The 7,893-nt window shown below is 42.4% G+C and overlaps 1 long non-coding RNA gene across 1 annotated transcript; it reads left to right on the top strand.

The window, feature by feature from the left end:
• The first annotated feature begins 227 nt into the window (after window positions 1-227).
• LOC144133461 (uncharacterized) lies at window positions 228-5,379 on the top strand. The gene is made up of 5 exons (XR_013315055.1): window positions 228-447; window positions 1,318-1,479; window positions 1,653-1,845; window positions 2,584-2,663; window positions 2,813-5,379. It is a non-coding gene; the product is annotated as an uncharacterized LOC144133461 (long non-coding RNA).
• Window positions 5,380-7,893: the final 2,514 nt, after the last annotated feature.

Here is a 7,893-nt window from a genome sequence, read left to right as displayed (position 1 = left end):
AGACAAATACTGCGCAATTTCCTTTCCCCAAAAACCAATTATTATTATTATCATTATTATTTTTAGAAAAGGCGCGGCACTGCGCAGCGGCGGTACACTTGTGGATCGATGCTACTAGTAGCGACTGTTGCTCAAGTTTGACGGCGCGACAGCAGCGCCGCTTCGGCGCGAGGCGAAGTTGTAGGGAGTGCCGCGCCTAGGAAAACCAAGCGCAGCGGCGCGTTTAACAGTGCCAAACGCTGATGTCGTGTTATATGATTTCAGTTTTTGCAATGGCATCAGCTTCGTGTTCACGGAAACCTCGAAGCCATTACTGTTGTGTTGTGGAGTGCCATAGCAGTCTGCACAACACGAGGAACCGGGAACCGCCGGTGAAATTTTACCGTTTTCCTGGCAAGTGGTACGAGAAAGGTGCCAAGCGTGGATCTCAGCAGTCCGCAGAATCAAGTAAGTGCTTCCTTTGCGGTAGTATGAGCTTAATTCGTATCGCGCATCAATACTAGTGATCCCAGTCATACCTGTGAGGCTAACTAGCGCGAAGACTGGCTTAGCCCGCAACCGATGCGCACGGCAGATGAATGTGTGGATGGGCTCTTATGTTTATCGCGCACTTGAAGGCAGCGCGCGTTTTTAGCAGGTAGATTGTAATGAATATGACAGTTCCGCATAATTTGCAGGCTAGGGATTTGAGTGGGTTTCTGATACAATCTAGATTAGCAGCGTAACAGGACGAAACAACGAACGAAAAGAGACGCTTGTATCGCTTCTCGTGTTTTTCGCGGTGCTTTTCGAAATGGCACTAAGACACTTGACAATTTTCGTTTCGGCTGTAGTTAGTGGCAGGTCATGAAGGCACCGGATTGTTGGCTTTGCCCGGTAAGTGTGTCGTGATAAGCGAATTCACCGTCGTCATCTGATTTATGAGGGAGGGCCGTGGTAGGGCGGCCGCTTATTAAGGACAGGTAGAGCAACCATCCGTTATTAATCTCCTGAACAGCTTTTGCCAAGGCTACTTTTTGTGTAGTGTTACCATGGCACGCTGCTTTTCAGCTCTATATTAATATTATGCTCATTTATGGGCTACTGCTCCTGACAGGCACTTTGATCAATGATATTCAATGCGGAGGCTCAGCGTCTTTGTTTTAGGATTGAATAGTTTTTTCGCACTGTGATTTTTTTCCAGTAATAAATATTACTACTTTCTGCTGTTGCATTGGAAAATGCAGTGAAGCACAGAATACAGCTTTAACAATTTCTTTATGATTTTCTTGGCTTATGCCTGGTGTCTCACTACACTACGTACTGTTTTTTATGCAGTCCCGACGGCACCACATGGAAGCCAAATGCTTCATCAAGAATTTGCAGTGACCACTTCGTGGGTAACTCTAAGAGTGATATCAGTCGCCACCCTTCGTATGTGCCCAGCATCTTCCCTTCAGTCTACAGGAAAAAAATGCCAAGCCAAGAGAGGGCTAAAAGGTATGTAAAAATGCCTTAGAAGTATGTATACCTGAATGTACGAGTGGCACAGACAATTCATAAAGAGTGGTAAGATGCATAGGTATCCTATCAAGATATTGTGCAAAGCATGTATTCATTCAGCTTTCAGAGGATGGCAGTCATAATTAGTTTTTTTTGTTTATACAACACAGGTGGCTGAAGCGTTTTAAACAGGCAGCATCATCACCTGAGGAAGCTGATGTATCACAGCAGCAGCAGAAAGTGGCAGTCAATGACTCCACTCCTACATATGCTGCTGATTCGGCAAACTCCATGGATGACCTGCAGCTTGCGTGTATGAACAGCACTGCAGCTGAAGCTCCCCTCCCAACACATGCTGATGTTGTAAGTACATCTTTAATTGCAGACACTTCAGTGTACGCAGAGAGCACCTTTGCAACATTGTAGGGCACTTTCACTGTCACCTTCAGTTCTAGAAGCTATAACAAAGATAATGACATTCAAGCAGGTTTTGTTTTTGAGTTGCTAGACAAAATCTGCTGAACGTGGAAATTCTTTCTACTTGTGTGATGAATGGGGCTGGGGCAGCAGCCTCTGCTTCTCACTCGGCTGAAGTGTGGCTCTAAATGTTTGTTTGCATACATAAACGATATGTTGTGTTTGGTGTTTAGGAATAAACTAAATAAAGGTAATGCAGGTAATATGCTACCATAACAGGAATAAGCCTTGCAGCTCATTACCAGGTATTCACATGTACCATGACAGCCGTGCTGCTTTGAAATGAAGTAATTTAAAAACTGTTTTAAAGCACACGCACCTACCATTGTCCAAATACAATGGAATCCAGTGTGTTGCAACTGCTTATAAGGAAAATTTGTGCCTTAGGGGAAGGGGAAAGCTGCAACTCATGGAAATTTATATTTACCTAATTTGTAAGTTTTTGTGTTCATAAAGAAATTGTAACTACTGCAGTCTGTGAGACATTCACCGTAGATTAAAAAGTCCTTGCGATGTGGCACTTTGCTAGAATCGTACAAGGAAGCATCGGCATAATTGTGCCTGAAGATTATACACCTATAAATATGTTCTTTTAGGACTGCCAAACAGCACCCTCTTTTTCAGGAAGGCTGACCCTGCTTCTGTCTGTGACCAATGGGAGTGAAGCATCCATACAGGTGTCTCACACAGAACTGACAGACCAGGTTTGGCTAATCTTTATTTGTAGTTCAGTTCTAGAGACCTCTGTTCTAATGCAGTGCATTAGTCATTTTTATTAATTACCTTTAAAATGTTCCATTTAAGTAGGTGTCTTTTCAGCATGGTTTTTAAATACTCATTTTCATCCTTGAAGGTGACCCTGACAGATGGATCGTGGAAGAGAAGCTGTGGGTTTTCTGGATTTTCTTCTCTTAAAGACAACGAAGAAGCACTGCGAGACCTGTGTGGAGTTACACTGCCGGTTTTCTGCCTCCTACTAAACTTGATGCCCCGTTCTAGGTACAGAAGTGATATGGCAGCTGAGGACAAACTGTGCTTGTTTCTTACAAAGCTTCGGCTCGGGATTGCCTATGCCGCACTGGCAGTCATGTTTAATGTAACAGCAATGATAGCATCAAATGTGTCTGTGAAGACTTTAAACATTCTTAGTGTGGCCTTGCAAAAGTGGATTTTTGTACCTCCACGAGAGTTGATTAGCCTGTCTATGCCACCGCCGTTCAAGGAACACTACCCTAATTGTACATTCATAATTGACTGCATGGAAGTACGAACTGAAACACTATCTAATCCTGAATGTCAGTATGTGATGTATTCAAACTACGAGAGCTGCTACACTATAAAATTTCTTGTTGGGATCATACCAAATGGAATGATCGCATTTGTGTCTAATGTGTATGCATCAGACGGATTCCATTATAACTCAAGATTCTGGGTTGTTGGAACTCCTGAAGCCAGGTGATTTAGCCCTTAGTGACAAAAGGTTTCCTAGCATAAGAACTACTGTTGAGGGGAAAGGTGCGGTCTTACTTATGCCTGTTTTAATGTAGGAGGTGGTCAACTGTCTCAGGAAGCCATGGAAAAAATTTATGAAATCGCATCCGTTTGCATTCATGTTGAGAGGGTTATTCAGAAACTAAAAATCTACCGCATTCTGAGCTACAAAATTTCAAGTTGATGCCACACATGAACAAAGTAGTTTCTGTGTGTGCTGCTCTTGTTAATATGCAGCCACCAATCATCAAGAAATAAGGCTGGTGTGTTCACCGCAACTATTATCATCGGTCCAATATGCCAACTGCAGGATGAAGGCCTCTCCCGTGTCCCTCCACTTATGCCAGCTGCGGCTGCCTTAATCCCACAAGCTTCCTGATGTCATATCCCAACCTGGATATGTTGCACCTGCTATGTTTACCTTTTCTTGGAATCCAGCCTGTTACCCTTAGAGGCCATAAGCTAGCCCCTTTACAAAGCAATGCCTTGCTGCCCATGCCCATTTTCTCTTCATCTCAAGTGGGGTGTTAGTAACTTGTGTTTGCTCCTTAACCCTCCCCACTCTCACGCTGCGCAAGCAACATGATGGGCACACTTAGTTCACACTCAAGACCTGAATTCAGTTTAACTTCTCTGTAAGTTTTGATATGTGTTGCAGGCATCATTTCTATATCGCTAAATGCATGTCTGCTTACCTGGTGTAGTTGGGAAGGGGATCACTGGCTTCATGCTGATAAGTTGTTCCCTTTGTCTCCTGGCACGATATTTGAATGCTTTGCACTTGCATTATATTTTATGGTATTTTCTGGCTTAGTGCTTTAATAAATCCAGCCTCCTTCAAAAGGCTCCAGGCTTTTACCTTTCTCACCTTAGTGTCAAAGGTCTTAAGCAGTTCTTCATTGTTTTAAAGTAGGTGGCTCAGCCTTGAATCAATAACAAATGAGCAGACCTTCACTGTCGTATCGACTTCGAACCTGGCAATCTTTTTCGAAAGCTTATGCACTGTGCTTAAATACAAGAATTCAAATGACTTGCGTACTAGCCTAAAGCAGTTTGAAAAGGCCAGTGGATAGCGAAAAAGATTTTCTTGTGTTCACATATTAGTTGTTGTATTTGTTATTCTACTGCCATTTTTAATTATTTGCAAATAATTGTATTACTTACATTCCTTATGTGTTTTACTCATTTATGCATTTCACGTATTTGTATCATGCACTGGCACCTTTTCTTTGTACCTTTGGCACAGCCAGCAAGTGCATTGTTGTGTGTGCAACAATAATGAACGAATGCACTGTGCCACTATTGCAATGCAAAGCTCTGCAGTGCTAGCATATTTTTTTTTCTGACTGCTGTTCTCTTTCACGTGTGCCATGCCAATGCAGAAGATTTTTTACAATGTTACCTGATGGGATGTTTTTGCAGATTTATGCACAGCTTGTGCACAGTAGCACTACCATTGTGTTGTATTTTATGTCAATATATTGGTTGTTTTTGTTGTTCTATTGCTATTTTTAATTCCCAAATAATTGTATTTCTCAGATTCCTTATGTGTATTAGTAATTTATGCATTTCATGCATTTGTGTCATTCACTGGCACCTCTTCTTTGTACCTTTGGCACAACCAGTAAGTGCACTGTCATCTGTATGCAAAGAAAATGAACAAATGCACTGTGTCACTGTGGCAATGCTAAGCTCTGTAGTGCTTGAATATGTTTTTTCTGAGTGCTGTTCTCTTTCACTTGCACCATGCCAATGACAGAAGATTTTTTTGCAATGATACCTGAAGGGATGTTTTTGCAGTGGCACTGCTACCCTTGTGTGATATTTTATGTTCACATCTTGGGTTGTGGTATTTGTTGCCTGCTGTTTTTAATTTTTTTAGATAACTGCATTAAACACATTCCTTACGTGTATTTTACTCATTTTGTGTAAGCAGCATTGTTTCTATAACAACGCATTTATAAATCTGGAAGAAAGGCTTTATGTTTGGTCTTAAGTATGGTGAAATGATCTGGTGTACCCAATAGAGCTGCGAAAAGTAAACTTTTATTTCTGAAAACATGAGTGCAATTAGTATCACTGGTTACAAAACCAAGTCACTCAAATAAGTTATTGTCGCTGTTCAGCATTTCACTATACACACATAAATACCACCAAAAATATTAAAATGTAAAACTGCCCTGATTACTTGTGCTAAGTAAGAATGCAGTAACAATGCTTAAGGACTAGAAGATGGAGTGAAAATATTGCACTTAAAACAGAAAGCTTGATTTTTTTGACGTACTGAGTGCCGACTTACAAGAACCCTCTTTGCTTGTGAGTGGAAACAAAATAAATTATACTAAAATCTAAAGGTTTGAGATGAGAAATTGGAAATAAAAGTATTCCATCTTTGGGATGAGCTCAGTCAAAAATACTTCATCCCTCTTTACTGCTACAATCACAGATTGCTGAGGAGTAAAAACATAGAGTAGTGCCTTATTTAAGTTCAGAACATACAGTTGTACCTGGATTTGGGTGTAGTATTGGTGGCTAGACCTAAGCTCAATCCGGTCTTTTTGGAATTCCAGGTAGGGCAATTTTATAGATCATCATAGTTGATGAATGGCGTATCTTTATATTTAAATGGGCACTTTATCTCCACGAGGACGGTCTCATTCTCAAGCTTCACAAGTCCATCAGGGCTACAACACAGCCATGGCTGCTCAGGCAGCACTACCAACCCTGTCTGGAGAGGCAAGGAATTAAAAATGATTTTGTGAAATAATAGGTTCTTAGCAAGGCAGAAGCACATCCTATGCGCATTAGAAAAGCAAACAAAATCACACCTGAAATATGTGTGCCTCAAGCCGCCACTCCAGCTCCTCTCGTGCTCTCGCTTCTGTGTTGATACTTGTTGAATATTCAAGTTTTCCATTTAATTCATCCACATGTCAATCACTTGATTTCAATGAACCTCATTTGTGCTTCAACTTTGCCTTCGACACATCTCATATTTAACTTGAGAGCATGCCATTGTCATGAGCTTTGCACCATGGTGTGCAAGATAGAAGTTAGATCTTACCGTAACACATAGCAGCATTCTTGAATGAGCGTGCAGTCCTCAGTTGCTCAGCAGCTTTCCTGTAGCCATCTTCACCACTTTTGGTGTGTACACAATGTGCTTTGGTGCTGCTAATCCGATATCTGCGTTCCTGAAGCCACCTGCACGTTTTAAACGAATGATTTGAAATCAGCTGAAAGATTGCCTTCACTACCGTTATAACTTACCGTGGACACTTTGCTTGGCCTTGTGTTAGGACAGACAGTTTGCAGGGACTGCAAGATAGGACGACGTCGGTTTGGTACTTAGCAGCCTCTAAGCTATTCATCTCTATTGCAAGGTCCCTGTGCATGATTGTTTTTTTTGTTGCACTGTTGTCAACAACTTTCAGGCAGTGGTACACAGGCCGCCGTGCCGTTAATTTCAGCAGGTCTTCCAAAATTTCTTCATCTGCCACCTTTGAAGCTTGATCTACAATTTTGTTAAGCATGCCCTGGCACACCAATTTCTCCGCATTCATTTGTCCCATTTCCAAAATTTCCTTCATCGAACTCATTACGTCCGGGTAGTTCAGTAGAATGGACGGAGATGCAGCCTTCGTGTTGGCCGAATTGCTCTCTTGACCTGTTATGCAAAAGGGACATAGGCAAACATCCATCAGGTTTCACACGTTCTGAACAGAGAAGTGCAACTTAATTTTAGTGTAAATACAAGCTGTTTGGAAATTCAGCATGGCAAGATGCTAAATAATTGCAAGGATTTAACGTTTCTGTTTGCTTCATATGCTAAGAGAAGCATGCGCACACAACTGAAAGTGTAGGAAATAACCTTAGACAAAACTCAATAGTGCTGAGACTCACTGGGAAAGAATGCCATCAAGTCTTGGTTCCGTGGCCTCTGAGGTTTCATGCTTGGTTTGCCCCACTGTTGAGGCTGGCTGGTGCAGGAAGTTTCCTCGTAGCGGTTGATGTACCGCGGCGCCATGCTTGCACTGCGCTGCAATGCCCGCTTTACAAGTGCAGCGGCCGCCCTTTATGCGAAGCTCCTGCTTTGCATGAAGTGACCAAGTTAGCTGCGGTAAAAAAAAGAAAGTACCGCTTAAATTCACGCAGTCAACACTGTGACTGGATCACTGTTCGCAAGTCGAAAACAGCCTTCAGTCACACTGTGACTCATCCGCAGAAAATGATCACGCGAATTCATGCAATGTTTTGAGCTGCCTCCCCGCCGCGACGACTCGATGATTAGTGCCCTCGGCTGCTGACCCCGAAGGCGCGGGTTCGATTCCGGCTGCGGCAGCCGCGTTTCGATGGAGACGAAACTCAAGGCGCCTGTGTACTGAGTGATGTCAGTGTAATAATTGTTTTTTTGGGGGAAAGGAAATGGCGCGGTATCTGTCT

The sequence above is a fragment of the Amblyomma americanum genome, chromosome 1, assembly GCF_052857255.1.
Source record: "Amblyomma americanum isolate KBUSLIRL-KWMA chromosome 1, ASM5285725v1, whole genome shotgun sequence".
In the NCBI taxonomy this organism is placed as follows: Eukaryota; Metazoa; Arthropoda; class Arachnida; order Ixodida; family Ixodidae; genus Amblyomma; species Amblyomma americanum.
This window is presented reverse-complemented; position numbering and strand designations above follow the sequence as displayed.